The 17,045-nt window shown below is 50.8% G+C and overlaps 1 long non-coding RNA gene across 1 annotated transcript; it reads left to right on the forward strand.

Moving 5' to 3' along the window:
• Positions 1 to 5,904: 5,904 nt before the first annotated feature.
• Positions 5,905 to 10,359, forward strand: LOC129380315 (uncharacterized). The gene is made up of 5 exons (XR_008608314.2): positions 5,905 to 7,012; positions 8,419 to 9,347; positions 9,430 to 9,605; positions 9,688 to 9,874; positions 9,962 to 10,359. It is a non-coding gene; the product is annotated as an uncharacterized lncRNA (long non-coding RNA).
• Positions 10,360 to 17,045: the final 6,686 nt, after the last annotated feature.

Raw genomic sequence — 17,045 nt, forward strand, 5'->3', positions numbered from 1 at the left:
AGCAAAGGCCAGAAGGTTCCTGGAATGAGGAGACCTTCCACCTAAAGTAGAACCGGGGCGTAACCCGGGATACTGTTTCATAAATAAACGTTTATTCCTCCTTCTCCTTCCGTTGTTTCAATCGTCAATGTCAACGAATTCAAAAACGTTATTCCCATTGGACCACGAATATCCTCTGAACATCCGGATTAGATCCGAACGTCCAAGTCCCGGTCAGGACGTCCGGTGGATGACATGTGGACATTAACTTATGGGTGCCGTATTTAAGACATCACACGATTGAACTTCTGGGATCTAAACAAAATCCCAAAACTTTCCTCCTATGGACGCCTGAAGGATCCACTCAACGGGATGCCCCCTACCAGCCGTATGTGGACCAACACACAATCCAACACGTACCAGGGGATCATATCGCGGAATGTTAAGTCTCTTCCACAGCTGCCTTCAGCGCACGCTCTTCCGAAAAGACATGTCAGCCAGCAATGCGAAGCTGCTGCACTCAGAATGAAACTTCCAATGCAGGCGATAAATGGAGAAGTGCAATGAATGACCGACACTGCACAAGCATATCGGGAGCAAATGTCACAAAGCGATAGACAGAGCGCTGGAGCAGCTGCGTATTACCAGCGACAGCAAGGCGTAAAGGAATCAATCGTGTATGGTCCTGCGCTCCTAAGCTCTACGAACATGTCGAGAAAGCCGAGTACGGCAACCTTCACAACGGCTGCAACCGCTGCCGTAGAACAGAGCGCGGTGAACATAGCACGGACTGCTTTACCCAGTCGAATCGCCACTGTCTGTTGCATGCACGCGCACGCTTTGCGCGGAGCACTTAGATGCGTCAATTAATGATCAGAAGGACCTACTCTAACGACTCGGTACTTTTGTGTAAAGCGTGTAAATTATTATAAGGTTTTAAAGATGTACATCGCTGCCGATCGCAGCACATCGCTCGGCAGAATTTTAAGCAGCCCCTACCCATTTGACGTCATCTACCCCAGTGACGTTCGTAGGCCGAGCTATCCGATTGGCTGCCCAGGGCGCGTCATCGATAATTTTTCTAACTTTATGGTGAACAAATGTTGTTCGTAATACTGGAATGTTAGTTAATTTGTTTCTAAAAAGGAAAGTAACAGAAAGAGAATGCACATGAACAATTGCTCACTTATGTTCCCGCACCTGGGGACTGTGACGTCTTGAATTTTGATGGCATCTGCTAGGGTCTACTAATTATATAGAGCGCTACAGATTGAATACGTTGTGTTCTAAAGGAACCAAATATTAAACATGGCAAGTTTCGGGAACCTTTATTCAGCCAACGCGGCCCAAATGCGAAAACATACTTTGGAATCCCTGACGTCACGCTGACGTACCGGCGCTGGGGTTTCGGCGCGAAATTCAAATATTGATACTTGGACCTTCATTTTCTCATCTAATAATCAAACTATATTTTTGAAATAAATGCCTGCAGGGTTCTCAAACAATGCTTCATTAGACTAAACTGATTTATTGTTTCGCTTTAGTGTCCCTTTAAGCACTTCCGGCACACAGCAACTGCCGCCTGCTTGTGTTACAATATGCTCCATTCTGACGAGAGCTCCGCGGTCAGAGTCGGTCTCCGTCTTTTTGCGAGCACCATGATTTCAACTTTGTGGCGTTGTGGGCTGCAAACGTAGCGACTGGCAATATGTCAAGCTGCGACATCGTGTCCCTGTGGAAGGCAGCAGACGAGCGGACTGGCTGCAGCGCATCGGACGGCCGCTATCCGATCGGTGCCAGGATTTGAGTGTTTGCAGCCGTCACTTTACACCGGAGGATTACTTTTCGCGAGTCCGGTATTCGGGTAAATGCAAGCGCAAGGGGACAGGGCCTGGCCGTTTGACTGTGCCGTTTAACGGGATGAGGAGAAGCGCAACTGTGAATGGTCTGCACGATGCAGCCACCTGGTGGCACAGCGCTCAACCACACACAGTAGCAGTAACGAAATGTATTCTATGCTGCTGGTGCGAATTTTTCGCGTGAGTGTAATCATCAACACATTTTTGTAAGCATTTTACACTTGGTTCGAGCAATATTAGCGTTTTGTTTGGCTGGTTAAGCTCTGCGCCAACAGGTAGCTGGACCGTGCAGACCGATCAGGCCGCTGACGTACGTCTACGGTCTACGATAAAGTTCCCTCAAGAAAAAGTACCTGGCCACAAAAACACAACAGTATACACAGATGATGCACTATACGCCAAGCAAAGAGGAACAAACATAGTAAAGACAGCTGCGATAGTAATAAGCCCGGACTACAAAGAGATCAACAGCGCGTCAATGAAGGACAACTCGGTAACGGAAGCTGAGGAAATAGCCGTAGCTCTAGTGGCAGTGGAGGGCTACCGATCCGAAAGGTCCTTAACAATACCCGCCGATTCGCAAGCTACGTGTCAGAATTACATAGGACGCAGAATTACATAGGACGCAGAACGCTTCACATCCTCCGCTCCTGCAGCGCTAACTACAAAGTCAGGCATACGATTTTCTGGGTACCGGGACACGCCGGAATAGAAGGGAACCTAAGGGCGGCAAGGCAGCTCGAGAGCACACAAACCGAGTGGCCACAAGCACCAACCCTGAGGAACCCCAGTCGATGCAAGCTACTCTGACATTCTGAATTACTATAAGGGGGTCCGAATCGAATACCCTCCACCCCACAACAGCCTAAATCAGCATGAAGCAACCTCTTGGAGGAGGCTGCAAACAGGAACATACCCAAATCCAAACACACTAAGCAAGATATTTCCCACCCAGTATAGAGACATTTGCCCCTGGTGCGGCGCCAAGCCCACCTTTTATCACATTACATGGGGATGCATTGACAATCAAGAAATCCTTCAAATAAAAGACTCGAGTGCGGAGCAGTGGGAGAGGGTGCTCTCCAGCAGCGACCCGAAAGTCCAGCATGGACTAGTAAGGCACGCTCACCGAGTAGCCACCCTCAGTGGTGCCCTGGAATAGGGGCGTCGACCCTGCGCAGATGGGGAAGAAAATCGTGAAGACGGCCGACCCCACCTGCCACCGCTAATTTCTAACCAATTAGAGCAAATAAAGTTTTTCCTCCTCCTCCTCCTCCTCATCAGCTATAGTTTACGCCTTCAGCCATCCGTCGAAACGCCCGTTCGCCTGCGGTTACCGGAATACGAGACACGTGCGGCGCTCTGACAGAATGCTCGCAACGCACTCTGCTTCGACAGCTCTCGCTTGGGGTCGACTTCCAATCAGCTGGCTGAGAGTTTGGAGAGGCTTCGCGCGCTCGCGCCTAGAGAGCCGGAAGTCGACGACACGACGTGCCATCATGACGCAGAGCCAGTGAAGGCGGGGGTTAGCCCCGATGACTCGGCGAACGAGTTGAGGAGAACATGCATGACTAGGGAGGAGGGTAACTCGTAAGCGTCCGTAGCTCCTTTAATACCCCAAACCCCAAACTAAATTGTTCTCTAGAACACTACACGAAAGCGAGAGCTATCGAAGCAGTTTGCGTTGCGAGCATTCTGTCGCAGCGCCGAACGTGTGTGGTACTCCGGTAACCACAGGCCAGCTGGGCGTTTCAATGTATGGCTGGAGGCATAAACTCAAGCTGATGAAGAAACTTTAGCGTAGACGTACGTGAGCGGCCTGATCGGTCTGCACGGTCCAGCCAACCTGTTGGCGCACAGCTTAACCAGCCAAACAAAGCGCTAATATTGCTCTAACCAAGTGTAAAACATTTTAAACATTTACAAAAACAACGTGTTACCGATCACACTCCTGCGAAAAATTTACACCAGTAGCAAGGAAGAATACATTTCGTTACTGCTACTGTGTATGGTTGAGCTCTGTGCCACCAGATGGCTGCACCGTGCAGACCATTCACGTTTGCGCTTCTGCTCATCCCGTGAAACGGCACGATCAAACGGCCAGGCCCTGTTCTCTTGCGTTTACCCGAATACCGCACTCGCGAAACGCTATTGCAGTAGTAATCCTCCGGTGTAAACGCGTAAATCCTGGCGCCGATCGGATAGCGGCCGTCCGATGCGCTGCAGCCAGTCCGCTCGTCTGCTGCCTTCCAGAGGGACACGCTGTAGCAGCTTTACATATTGCCAGTCGCTACGTTTGCAGCCCATAACGCAACGAAGTCTAATCATGGTGCTCGCGAAAAGACTGAGACCGACTCTGACCGCGGAGCTCTCGTCAAAATGGGGCACGTTGTAACACAGACGACGCTTGCTGTGTGCCGGAAGTACTTAAGTGTAGTGAGAAATTGTTCTTGTGTATTCTCTTTCTGTTACTTTCGTTTTATAGGAACAAATTAACCAACATTCCAACTATTTGTTATAGTGAACAGCATTTGTTCACCATAAGGATAGAAAAATTATTAACGTCAAATGGGTAGGGGCGGCTTAAAATTCAGCCGAGCGATGTGCTGCGATCGGCAGCGATGTATATTTTTAAAACCTTATAATAAATTACACGCTTTACACAAACGCACCGAGTCGTTGGAGAAGGTCCTTCTGATCATTAATTGACGTATCTAAGTGCTCCGTGTAGTTTGATTTGATTTGATGACGCGCAAAGTACGGATATCAGAAGGTCGGAGGAACTGACAACCGATCTTCTGATTTAAGAATAATTATTGCATGCTTCCAATGCAACTGAATTTGCGCGCGAGGAATTTCTCATATGTAAAGCAGAGCGCATCATTCGGCATACCTCACAAGAGACGCATTAGGTAGTTCATCAGCACCGGCATGGTGACCTTTCTCTTTTATGTTCAGGTCAAGAAGCGGGGACAGCGCACCTGCTCCATTTTCGATATATTACGATGTCACTTTGGGATAGAGTATTATCAAGGGTAACTGTGCTTTCTATGTTGCGGTCGTCGTTCGCCTTTGCGTTCTCTTTCATTTCATTTATTTTCTCTCTGGGCTTTGACATTACAGAGAGGAGTGGATGGTATCAAAAAAAAAAAGAGAGAATATGCATTTTAGCAGCATAACAGGGTTACAAGAAGTTGTTAAGGGCGTTTTTGAATTCGTTGTCATTGACGATTGAAACAACGCAAGCTTCTTTTTTTTTTAATTTTCGTCCGAGACGAACGTAAATTACCCTTCTAAACATACCCGTATGATGCGTTCATGGTAAGGTAAGCGAGGCGCTCCGTGATGCCGACAACTGTGACCATGATATAACATGCCAGAGAATTGGTCCAGACACGTGACCAAAGTGAGACAGGAACGCTCATAACGGCCGCAGTGATTTCTTACGTAAAGAGACGTACGCACAGTCGGCGTCACCCTTGTGCAGAACGCGGGAACGGCGGCCTCCTGGCCGCTGCGGAGGCAGCCAGCGACGTCTAACGGTAGTCGCTGGGCGGAGGTGTGCCCAGAAGCTACCGTTAGACGGTAGCTTCTGTTAGAATACCGTTAGACGTCGAGCCCAGCAGCAGCAAGCGTTACACGTCGCTGGCTGCCTCCGGAGCTCCGCGGAGGCCGCTGTTCTCGCGCTCTACACAAGGGTGACGCCGACTGTGTACATCCGAGTACACGAGCATTTTCTGACTACATCAGAATGTGGCGGCCGCCACCTCCGGGAACCGAACCGGCGACCTCGTGTTGGGCAGCAGAATGCCACAGCATGTGGCGGGCAGCTTCGAGGATATACCTATACTGAGGGTAAGCGGCTGGCTAAAGCGCAGTGAGCTGACTTCCCCGCAAAGCAAGCTCTGAAAACAGGCGTAGGAAGAGAGGTTATGAAACAGCCGTATCGTCGGCGCTAGATGTGTCTCGCAACGTCGTGTAGTCCTCGTCGTCGAGACACGGGCATTTGCCCTCGACGGTCGGCTTCATTCGCGCCAGTATTGCAGCGAGCAGCTCTTCGTCTTTTTTTTTTTTTTTTTCACCGTTAACCGCGATTTAGCGCGCTGCTAACACATCCACGACGTCGGGGTCACGATGTAAGCGCGCGCGACATGAAATCGAAACATCTGCAACGCGGGGTCGCATGTCAAACGAACGGCGAACCATTGTCGCCAGCAGTCGGTAACTAGACGGCGCGAATAAATAATTAAATCGTTAATGAAACTCGAAAGTGGTTCCGACATGTTACGTAGTATGTATGCGGGCCCGTCGATTGCAAGTCGCGCAGTTTCTGATGGCGCGTTCGGAGCGGTGGTTGGGTCCGCGTGCCCCGTAGATAGACGATGTGGCTGCGGACGGTACCGTACGTAATTCTCAGTGTAGCACACAGCTGCAGTTGAACAACGTAGACGCTACTGGAACATTCCGAAACCGGCGGATTATGGAAGGCCATATTTGGAAGCGATAATCTTCCTTCATTATCCTCCTTTTTTTATTATTTTTTCTGGCAGACAAGCGGTTGCACCGAGTCGTTGATCTCGGCGATAACGGCTGTTGAGATCCAGCGGCGACGAGCGACGACGTTCGGCGCACGAAGACGCCCGGGCACAACAGCGCATGCGCCAACAGCCGAGAATTGCGCTTATATTTTGCCCCAAGAAGCTGCCGCCGAGTGGGCCGCCCTTCACTTTGAGCTTCACGCCGCTGCTGCGCGTGTCAGCTGAGACCTCTGCGTCGTACCGCCTATGCTCTGGCAACGATAGTCGACCACATCACCGACCCCGAAAGAGCCATGGATCCCGGCGCTGGCTTCTGTTGTATGGCGTGCTTCGAAGCCTTCTGTCGCGGCTGCACCGCATACGGCCATGGACTTCTGCGGCTACGGGACTCTCTTTTGCTCCTGAATTCTCGCACGGCCCACTAGCGGTTCCGGAATACGTATGCGACGGGCGCCGACCGTTCCATGTGGTCTCGCGTCTGATGCCAACGACGCCTTTGCTGCCGACAAGTCTCAAGTTGCGTCTGCCGCGGTATTTTCTTTTGTGCGCGTTTCCCAACCAAAGGACTGACCGGGCCATTAATCTGAGGGACAACGAGGCAACTGTCATCGGCAGCTGCTTCAACTACCTTGTGAGGTATGCCACGGCGGGTGTGCGCGCGCGTGTGTATGCTGTATGTCGTAGCTAAAATTGCCCAAGCTGTTCAAAAAGAAAAAAAGCGTGAGAATTCGCGGTGGACGAACCGATAAAGCCTGCGGTTATCTATCGTCAGAATTCTGGCAACTGAACACCGTAACCTTACGACTGTTTTGCACCACGCTTTTTTTTTTTCAGCACCTTGGCTAAGGTTAGCTGGAACGCCATATCCTACGCTAGCGGCAGCTGTTCTTTTTTTTTTTTTTTTTTTTTTTTTTTTTTTTTTTTTTTTTTTTAACCTCCATAACGGCCTCTTCCCAGGTTTAGCGCTTTATACGTAACGAGCGTATTTCCACAAATATAACGAGTTTTTCTTTCCCCCCCTATTTTCTCGCCGCTTAACGCGCCTCGCGAAGTCTTCGTATTCGTGGCAAGATTATATCTCCTTCGGTGCTGTTCTGTACGGAGGTGGGCGACCTTCCCTAGGGCGCGCCGCCGGGGCGCTGCGGGGCAACCCTTAACCATAACCGCTGCAGGCCCGAGTTGGTTGTCCACTACGCACGCGCGGCTGAGTCCGGAGCCTGCTGCTCATCGCTTCCTTGACCGGTTCCCGCCTCGCGCGTTCGCTTCGTGCCGGCGTGGCCGCGCTTCATCGCTATTGTAGCGTTAAAATAGCGTTGCTACGGCTTCCAGACAAGCAAGCGAGAATGATAGTGGGCTGACCGCGCCTCGTATGAAAACGACATAGCCATGCAGCGTGGCCATATGGGGGCGGGGCGCTAGTGCACAAGGCGGGAACTGGATAATGGCGCCATGAGTTACCCGGCTCCTCCTATTTTCTGTTCTTCGCACGCGCGCAGTGCTACTCGAGCCCAGCGGCTACCGTTGCACAGCGCTGGGGCCCGGGATGCGCGCTCCGTAGACAAGGCTGCTCACCTCTGTGCGGCAGCTCTCCGTGCACGCCGCATTTGCAACGCCGTTAGTACCGCGTGAACGTGCTCGCGGTGCAACCAGTTGCAGCTCTACACAAGACGGTAGACGCCGATGTGCAGGCGCGCGTCGAGCGGTCTTCGGAGTCGCGCGGTCAATCGGCGCGCAGTCCGCGACTGTCGAGTTCGATTGTGTCCCTGTAATATGTCAGACGCTGTGTCCAATAACTTTACTGAGAGCAACGAATGACTGCGCTCTCGCCGACAGTGAGACGTCCGCGCCCGCCCGTTTGCTTCGTTTTGAGGCCGCGTTTCACAGTAACGACGAATAAAGCCCTGCGATGCGTCCTGTTTTGTGCATTTTTCTTTAGACATAGCGTTGCATTCGTGGTTGCATTATTTACGAGCGAATATAAGCTAGGTTTCAACACGCCCGTGCTTGGCATGACTTGTCTTTCTTTACCTTCCCTACCGTAGGTGCAGCGCTTGGAACCAAGTGACCGTGGCACTACCCCGAAGGACAACGCCGCAACTGATCTCCGCTGCGTAGCCTCGGCATCTAAACGCCGAGGTGGGAAAATTTAGCTTGCGAGGGCGGCTCGGCCTTTAACTTCCCCGTCAAAAACTGATTGACAACATTGGCAAATTATCTGCAGTTAACTGTGGTGCTTGATTACGCACGAGCTTCGGTCGCAGCCACATAGGGTCGTCGACGTGACGGAAGCGGAGAGGACAGGGTGGGGCGATTCTAGCTTCAGGCTGAGCTAACACTAGGAAGGTAGCTGGCGCTGCGCGTAGGCAACAGCTGCAGGGGTCCTCTCTCGTTTGCGACACGGACGTCGGCCCATTCTGGGCGCTATCGCTTCACGGCCGCATTCCGCGCCCACGCGCGCGAAAAAGGGCGCGGAATGTGGAGTCGCGGAAGTGGTGGCATCCGGAATTAGTGTCAGGGTGTGTTAACCAGTGCCGTATTGCTTCCAGTCCATCTAGCTACACTGAAGCACGGACGTTGCCTTCGGTCCGCGGCGCGGCGCGCTGTGGCCAGAGTATGTGGCGACTTTTTTTCTTTTCCATTCCTTGTGCCACGCTGTGTTCTTGTCGCTCGACATGCGGACAATGTTTGACGGGTTCATCTCCCTCGTACGGCTCGTGCGACGATGCTTGTCATGGTGAGTACCTACTTTCGGGTTATATTCCGATTTGCAAAGCTGCCCTTTTATTTTTAGGTACGCACCCTAGGCCGCCGCTTCCAGCGCACTCCAGCAACGTCCCTGCGCCCAGCAGTGTCCCGGACGGTTGACGTTCATTTCCTGTCGCCGACCGTCTGGGCAGTTCTCCTCCAGCCACACATCTACTGGTTTCCTGGCCAATGAAAAAACCTTCACCCTGAAGCACGTCGCATGCGCGTAAGCAAATGCCAGTTCTTCTGGCCCTTGCTGTGGTGCTGTGCTGAAGAGTGCTTGACACGACGCCTCCTTGTCGTTTCAGTTCCCCACCCTTGGCCGTCAGTCACGTGCGACGGATGTTCCTACGCCCTGCCGTGTCCCAGACGGATGACGTTCATCGCCTGTCTCGCGGCCGACCGTCTGGACACTTCTCCAGCCACACAGCTACTGGTTTCCTGGCCAATGAAAAACCTTCGCCCTGAAGCACGTCGCATGCGCGTAAGCAAATGCCAATTCTTCTGACCCATGCTGTGATGCTGTGCTGAAGAGTGCTTAACACGACGCCTCCTTGTCGTTTCAGTTCCCCACCCTTGGCCGTCAGTCGCGTGCGACGGATGTTCCTACGCCCTGCCGTGTCCCAGACGGATGACGTTCATCGCCTGTCTCGCGGCCGACCCTCTGGGCACTTCTCCTCCAACCACACGGCTACTGGTTTCCTGGCCAATGGAAAAAGCTTCACGAGCCACCCTGAAGTACGTCGAATACGCGTAAGTCAGAGTTCTTCCGACCCGTCCTGCGACAGTGTGCTGACAGCTCATTCTACATGCTTTTTTTTTTTTTTTGTCTCATTTCAGTAGGCCATGCGGTCCACTACGCAGCCTTGCTCACCCAGTTCATCACATTACTACGCCCGCTGACGTTCAGCTGCAGAAGTCCCTCTCTGCGTGCTCCGTGCTGCCTCGAAGACGCTACACAACTACGGAGTCACGACTCGATCACCGACCACGATATCCCTGCGAGAAATCTTTCCGCCCGGTAGCTGCATCATGGCCGTTAGGTACTCTAGTATGGACAGTCGATAATTGTGACGAGTGGATCGAACAATTCTAAGCAGCATATGCTGGCTCATCTGTGGTACACATCTCAATCTGAAGGTTGCTGCACATTAATTCACATCCTCTGCTATAGTAATGGTACGCTGATGCTGGTTCGCATTGCGAAGTTGCGCGCGCGTATGTGTTCGTGTGAGCATGCATGTTGTGTAGTTGTACGCGCGTGCTACTTCGATCGCTTCATCTGGTTGTTGGCATATCTTTCGCTGGGTTCGTTCTCGCTTCTTCCATGGCATCCTTGTTGGCTGGCCTCGTCTCATCGGTGATTTCCTTCAGGAGGTTTTGATGGTTCCGCGGAGATGGTCGCTGGTCTTTTCGGACACCCTTCATACTTTGGCTCTGGGCGTTACCCTTAATTTAAGGGCGTCCACTCGCCTTGCCTTGTGCTTGCCTTGTCGGCTTATGTTCTAATCGAATGAGTTTCTGTTGGTATCTTTTCTTTGTCCATATCGTGCTTGTTTATCACGTCATTCTTCATGGCTAATGCGAAGCATCAGCGTACCGTTACAAAAAGCGTGTGGTGTGAATTAAAGGCAGTAAAACATTCCCGTTAACTTGTGAGCATCATGCTTATTCTTTCAAATAGTGCAGGCATGGCACCACGTTTATTTTTACAAAACCAGTCTACAGTCATTGGTCATGTTACCGGTAAAGTTGCGTACCGCTACACAGCCAAGCAAAGCAGATCCCATCCCAGCCAAGCAAAGCAGATCCTGAACCTCCCTTCAGCAACATTGGACATTGATCGGACACCACCTCTGCACGTGCCTGCGGTGTTAAGTCTTGATCACTATTTCATCACCGTTACTTTTGTCCTTCACTGTTCATTGCCCTGTGTAAATTTACCTGCTCGTATACACTTGTACTTTTATATAACATGTGCTTGCTTTAAAATGTTCAGCTGGAACATAATAAAATGACGGTGTTCTTTTCCTATAAGAATGTTTCCTCTGTGTGGTGAACAGCGCATGTTTGTGAACATTTCCAGTTTCTTTCTTTTTTTTTTTTTTTTTTGTAGTGCATATTGTCAATGCTGTATATTGTATAGCTATATGCGAACTGAAATAAAATTTTGGACAGTTCCGGAGCGGGCGATGCAGCTTCTGCAGTGTCTTTCATTTGAAATGCCTCCAAGGATTTTGACCTCACTTGCAGCATGCTGATAGCCTGATCGATGCTGTGGTGTGGGATCGTATCTGGTAATCACCCACGGTTCTTTTCAGCGAAGGTAAAGCCTGGCGCCGTCGAATTGGTGCACCCACTACCGGCGGACCTCAACTGAAATGCAATTAATAGTGTCGAGGGAAACTGTTTTACTAGTTCTGGCCTTAGCGATTGGAAATCGACTACTCCTTGCTTCGCATGGCGCGTACACAAAAGTGCCTAGCGACGCTGTGCCAGCATCTGTACGTCACCGATTCCGAAGGCTGCCAGTCGCATTCGGTACCGATTGGTGGTGCGTACGTGTTGTGCTGACACATTTCTTAATACCTGAGATGCCTGTTTCCCTCTGCACCAAACGGGTAAACATTTGGTGCAACAGCATATCAACAACCACCTCGCTCAATCGCTGGCATTCGCGTTTACGCAAGGGAATCGCATGGCCTACAAGTGAGCGCTTATGTCGAGCAGTTTCTTTTTCTAATACCTTATGGCACGCGCAAAATAAGTATGAAGGAATAAAGTAAAGTAAAAGCGGTAATCAGAATAACCCATAATGTATGCGTCTGGATCACAGCTGCCGTTGTTTAACCCTTTTAAAACTTTTATTTGCCGAGTTTCGAGTATGAAGTTTCTGGCTATGTCTTAGGCCATCACTGAATGACAGGCAGCAAGCGTCATTTGTTTAGAGCAGGAACACTGGACGAGGAAGAAGTTCGATCGAGACGTACGCGACTCGCTGCATGTCTTTCGAACACAAGCTCAGATGGAGACCGGCCGACGAGAGATATCCAGCTGCATTGGTGTCGCACGTGGCATGTAAAGCAAATGCATGAAATGTACAGGTGCTCCCAGAATAATTCTGAACGCTGCACGCGCAGCTGCTCGTCGGCGGAGCGCGCCGGCGGATAAATACAGGCAAGATTTGCGCATGCGCGGTCTCCCTAGCGAGCAAGTTTCGCTCCCTAGTGCATCTAGATTGGCGTTGCCTTGCTCCAAGAAGGTAGCGCTAGGTGCCCTTTAGCATTGTGCAATGGGGGCTGGGCGAATGAATGTCTGTAGCACAGCATGCATGCACCGTTATCTACAAATAAAGGCTCCTGCATTCCTTGCAGCGCATTCTCGCCATGATCTGCATGCCGACTGGGAGATAGCAAGGCTTTGCGTGATTGCGTGGTAGTGGGGTGGCTTGGCTATAACGGCAACGCTGCCTTATTTTTCCACCAAGTTAGCCTGTCCTGCGAAGTATTAGCTCTTAGTAAAATATCTCCCTATCCGTGTTACTACTAGCTTCGCAATACGAGGACAGTTTCCACTATTACATGACCCCTCTTAACGGGTGTGTCTGCGATAGTGGCAATAAAAGAGTTCACAAAATTAAATAACGCGGCACATTCATCAAGGCCAGATTCAAGCGCAGGAAGTCACTTCATGCAAAGGTCACTCTAGTGAACGCTTCACGACTCTACTCATTTATTGACGCACCCCGTTACGGGGTTCGTATATATTGTGCGCCAATCAATCACAGAATCTGGACCATTGGTAGCGAGTATCCTTACGTATTGATCGCGAGTCGGCGTTTGTTGGCGAAGATACTCTTCTTTTGCTCAGAGGAAATATACAATGATAATCCAGGGTAGGCTGTGTGAGCTGAATGCAAAAAGTAGTAAGGAGAACATAGCAAATCTAAATAATAGGAAGAACACGGGGTTTATTTTTTCCACAGTAAAAAAAAAAAAGAATCGAAACGTAACTGTTTCGTCTAAAGCGATTGGCGTGTTCCGCTATCAATATCTCGCGAATGCGCCGTCCACGCGAAGCGCAGCTTGAACGCGGCATGGAATTGACTAGCAGAGCGCATCTACGAAGTCCCTCCTCTCACCAAGGCGCTTCCACTCGCGCGTTATGGCGAGCCAGAGCTCGTCGGCACTGGCCCCTCCCAGATTCAGCTTGGATAAGCTTTCCTTCATCGTGCCCCACACGTTCTCCATAACACTGAAGTCTGCACCTTTCGGAGGCCAGTCAAGAACGCGCACCCCACGTTCTTGAAGAAGTTTTTTCCACAGCTCTGGCGGTGTGCACCGGGCTCAGGTCTTGCTGGAACAAGTAGCAGCCATCTATAAATGGCCCGTTCAGAGCGTATGGCAATAGGTGGTAGTCCAGAATGTCGCAGTAAGCTTCACGTGTGAACGATGGGGACAGTCGCATTAGCGGACCGAGGCTCTCTTTGCTAATTGCTCCCCAAACGTTGACAGTACAGCAGCCACTGCTGTGGATCTCAGAAACATACCCAGGCTCGTATCTGCACGAAAAGAAGGGAATAGATACTGGTCTTTTCAGATGAAATACCTTTTGCGCGTCCGAAGAATTTGTGCTTAAAAGATCAGAAAGGAAATGAAAATACCTGCAGTTATATGGTATCCATACGCGGCGCTCTTGGTCCCATCTAGATGAAAATGTCGATTCATCTGAAAATATTACCGTATGAACGCGTGTAAGGGCCGCACCCGTGTATGGGCCGCACCCCCAACTTCCCGAAGCAAATATTTAAAAAAAAAAAATATCCGTGTAAGGGCCGCACCCCGAACTTTCCACGACCCACGTGTGATTAGCCTTCAAAATGCGCGCGCACGGAAGCTTCCAGATGCCGCCCACGGATGGCGCCGATGTCGCGGGTCATCATCATCATCATATTTTCTTTCTGCCGCGAGCTTCCGCAATCCATATCGTGCAGTCCATATCGTGCTCTGCTTTATTTTTCACGAATTGCCATCGAGCGTTGCCATTCTAGCACGATGGGCAAACATATCAATAGCTACACGGCAGGCTTTAAATTGAAGGTAGTGGAGTTTGCCCTCGACCATGGCAAGCGTGCGGCGGGTAGAAAATTTGACGTGGACGAGAAGTGCGTCCGAAGGTGGTGCAACCAGAAGGATGCGTTGAAGACCACCAGCTCCAAAAGGCGTGCTTTTCGAGGCAAGCCATGCAAATATCCTGAGCTCGAAGAAGAGCTGTTCCGCTACGCAATGGAAGTGCGGAACAATGGATATGCTCTGACGACGGACATGCTGCGCGTGAAGACGCAAGCTTTGGCGCGTGCGAGAAGCATACCCCGCGAGGAGTTCAAAGGTAGCGTCGGCTGGTTGCGGAGATTTTTAAAGAGGAAGGGCCTATCCTTTCGGCGAAGGACCACGCTGTGCCAGAGGCTGCCCCCCGACTACACCGACAAGGTGCTGAACTTTCAAAGGTACGTGATCGGGATGCGCCATGAGCACAACTACATGTTGTCGGAAATAGCAAACGCCGACCAGACCCCCGTGTGGTTCGACTGTCCTGAGAACTGCACAGTTGAGCTTAAAGGAAAGAAGAGCGTTTCTGTGCGGACAACTGGCGCGGAGCGCCAACGGTGCACAGTTATGCTGTGCGTCACTGCAGACGGGCGGAAGCTGCCCCCGTATGTGATTTTGAAAAGGAAGAGGATTCCGAATGAGGCTTTCCCCAAGGGAATTGTAGTTCGAGCCCAAGAAAAGGGCTGGATGGATGATGAGCTCGTCCTCGATTGGATCAAGAGCGTTTGGCAGAATCGCCCAGGCGCGATGTTGGCCAAACGATCGCTGCTCGTCTTGGATAGCTTCCGCGGTCATTTGACGGATAGAGTCAAAAAACAACTGGGCAGTATCCGCACAGACATGGCCGTTATTCCGGGCGGCCTCACCGGCGTGCTGCAACCACTGGACGTGAGCATTAACCGGCCTTTTAAGGTTGAGTTCCGGAGGCAATACTCGGAATGGATTGCAAACGGCGATCACGATGAGACTCCGACCGGGCGGCTCAAGAGGGCACCGCTCGCGACTGTGCTGGGCTGGATTTTGACCGCGTGGAATTCGGTGTCTACGGACATTGTATCCCGCAGCTTCAAAGTGACCGGGATTTCCAACGATTTGGACGGAACTGAAGACGACGACTTGTGGGGTGATGAGCCAGAAGAATGCAGCACCAGCTCGGAGTCTGAGGACTCCGCGAGTGATGATGACTGATTGTAAATAGTGATGATTGATGAGGATTATTGTAAATAAACGCGCATTCACTTATTGGTCTGTTTTTACTTGAAAAAAAAAATTTTTTTTCGTATGTCGCGTGTATGGGCCGCACCCCGAAAATAGGCCCTCGAATTTGTAAAAAAAAGTGCGGCCCTTACACGCGTTTATACGGTACTTCCTTCCATTCTGCAGTCGTCCTGTGCTCATATGCCCTGCAAAACTCAAGGCGCCGACGTTTTTGGTGCTCCGTAACGTGCGGCTTTTGTGCCGCGACAAATCCACGAAGACCAGCCTCTCGCATATGCCTTCCAATTGTTTCCTCACTGGCTTGCAGGTTGAGGGCTGTCTTGATCTGGCGGGCGCTCTGAAAAGGATCAGCAACGGCTGCAGCAACAATAAGAAGATCGGACTCTTCCGATGTGCATCGGTGTCGTCCCGATCGTGCTGCATCTTTGAGTCGGCCATCTTCATCCCTGTATGCTTGGATTAATCGGTTGACCACCCTTATAGACTTTCCTGTGAGGCGGCATATCTCACGTTGAGGTATACCTTGTGAACTGAGCTTAATTATATTTCTCCGCACATTCATCGGCACTCTTTTCGGCATGTTGCCTCGATTGGAATAGGACGGAATTCGCGTAACTGTCGTGGTTTAAGTATGTTCGTATCCCTTTATCAATCGAGCCGCCGATATCATCACGGTTGCATCAGACGAAAACGCCGCCCTTTGCCAGCGCTAGTCACGGTAACCTACCATAAATATTTTTAGTAAATGATAAATACGGCCCACACGAAAAATGAAAAAAAAAGGCCAAGCACGCGAACATGCAGACACGAGCGCTTATGCTCCAACTCGAGTGCATGCGCAGACACAGCTTGTCACAGACACCACCGGCCCAGCCCCCCTTGACAAAACGTTAAGGGGCACCTAGGGCTACCGTTCTGGAGCAAGGCAACACAAACTAGATGCACTAGGGAGCCAACCTTGCTCGCTAGGGAGACCGCGCACGCGCAGACCATGGTACTACTTCTTCCACAGGAGCGCTCCGCCGGCGAGCGGCCGCGTGTGTGGCGTTCCGAATTATTATGGGAGCGCCTGTACACCTTCTGTTCACATACGACGAGAGCTGTATATAGAAATATAAAACGAAGCCTCGGGTGGCTTGGGGTGAAGCCCACTTCAAGTTTCCTGCCTGCGTGTTTTCCCCATATTGCTGAAATAATTTCCGCAAGATATGTTTTTTGTTGTTGATTGTGGATATTGAGTCATTCTTAATGGGAATACTACTGGTTCGTGACCATTTGAAACATCCTAGTCGATGTTTAAGCTGGTTCGAGTGTTCCATCGTGGAATTTTCATGTGACGTATCTGGCGCCGTATTAGACGCGCGCGCCTCCGACCTGTATTTCGTTGACCGATCTAAAATGAGTCCATCTTATACATCTTTCTTTTTGCGTCGTTAGTGTTATAAAAATGTGCGACTTCTACATCGGAAAGTACAGTACTTGGAAATATGAGAAGACATTCAAACCAGCCTGGTAGGCACCGCGAATGCATGCCCACCGCGAAACGCGATTGCGTATGTTCATCGCGAAATGTCTTGCTCGCCCATTTCAGGGCAATA

Source organism: Dermacentor andersoni, chromosome 10 (genome assembly GCF_023375885.2).
Source record: "Dermacentor andersoni chromosome 10, qqDerAnde1_hic_scaffold, whole genome shotgun sequence".
In the NCBI taxonomy this organism is placed as follows: Eukaryota; Metazoa; Arthropoda; class Arachnida; order Ixodida; family Ixodidae; genus Dermacentor; species Dermacentor andersoni.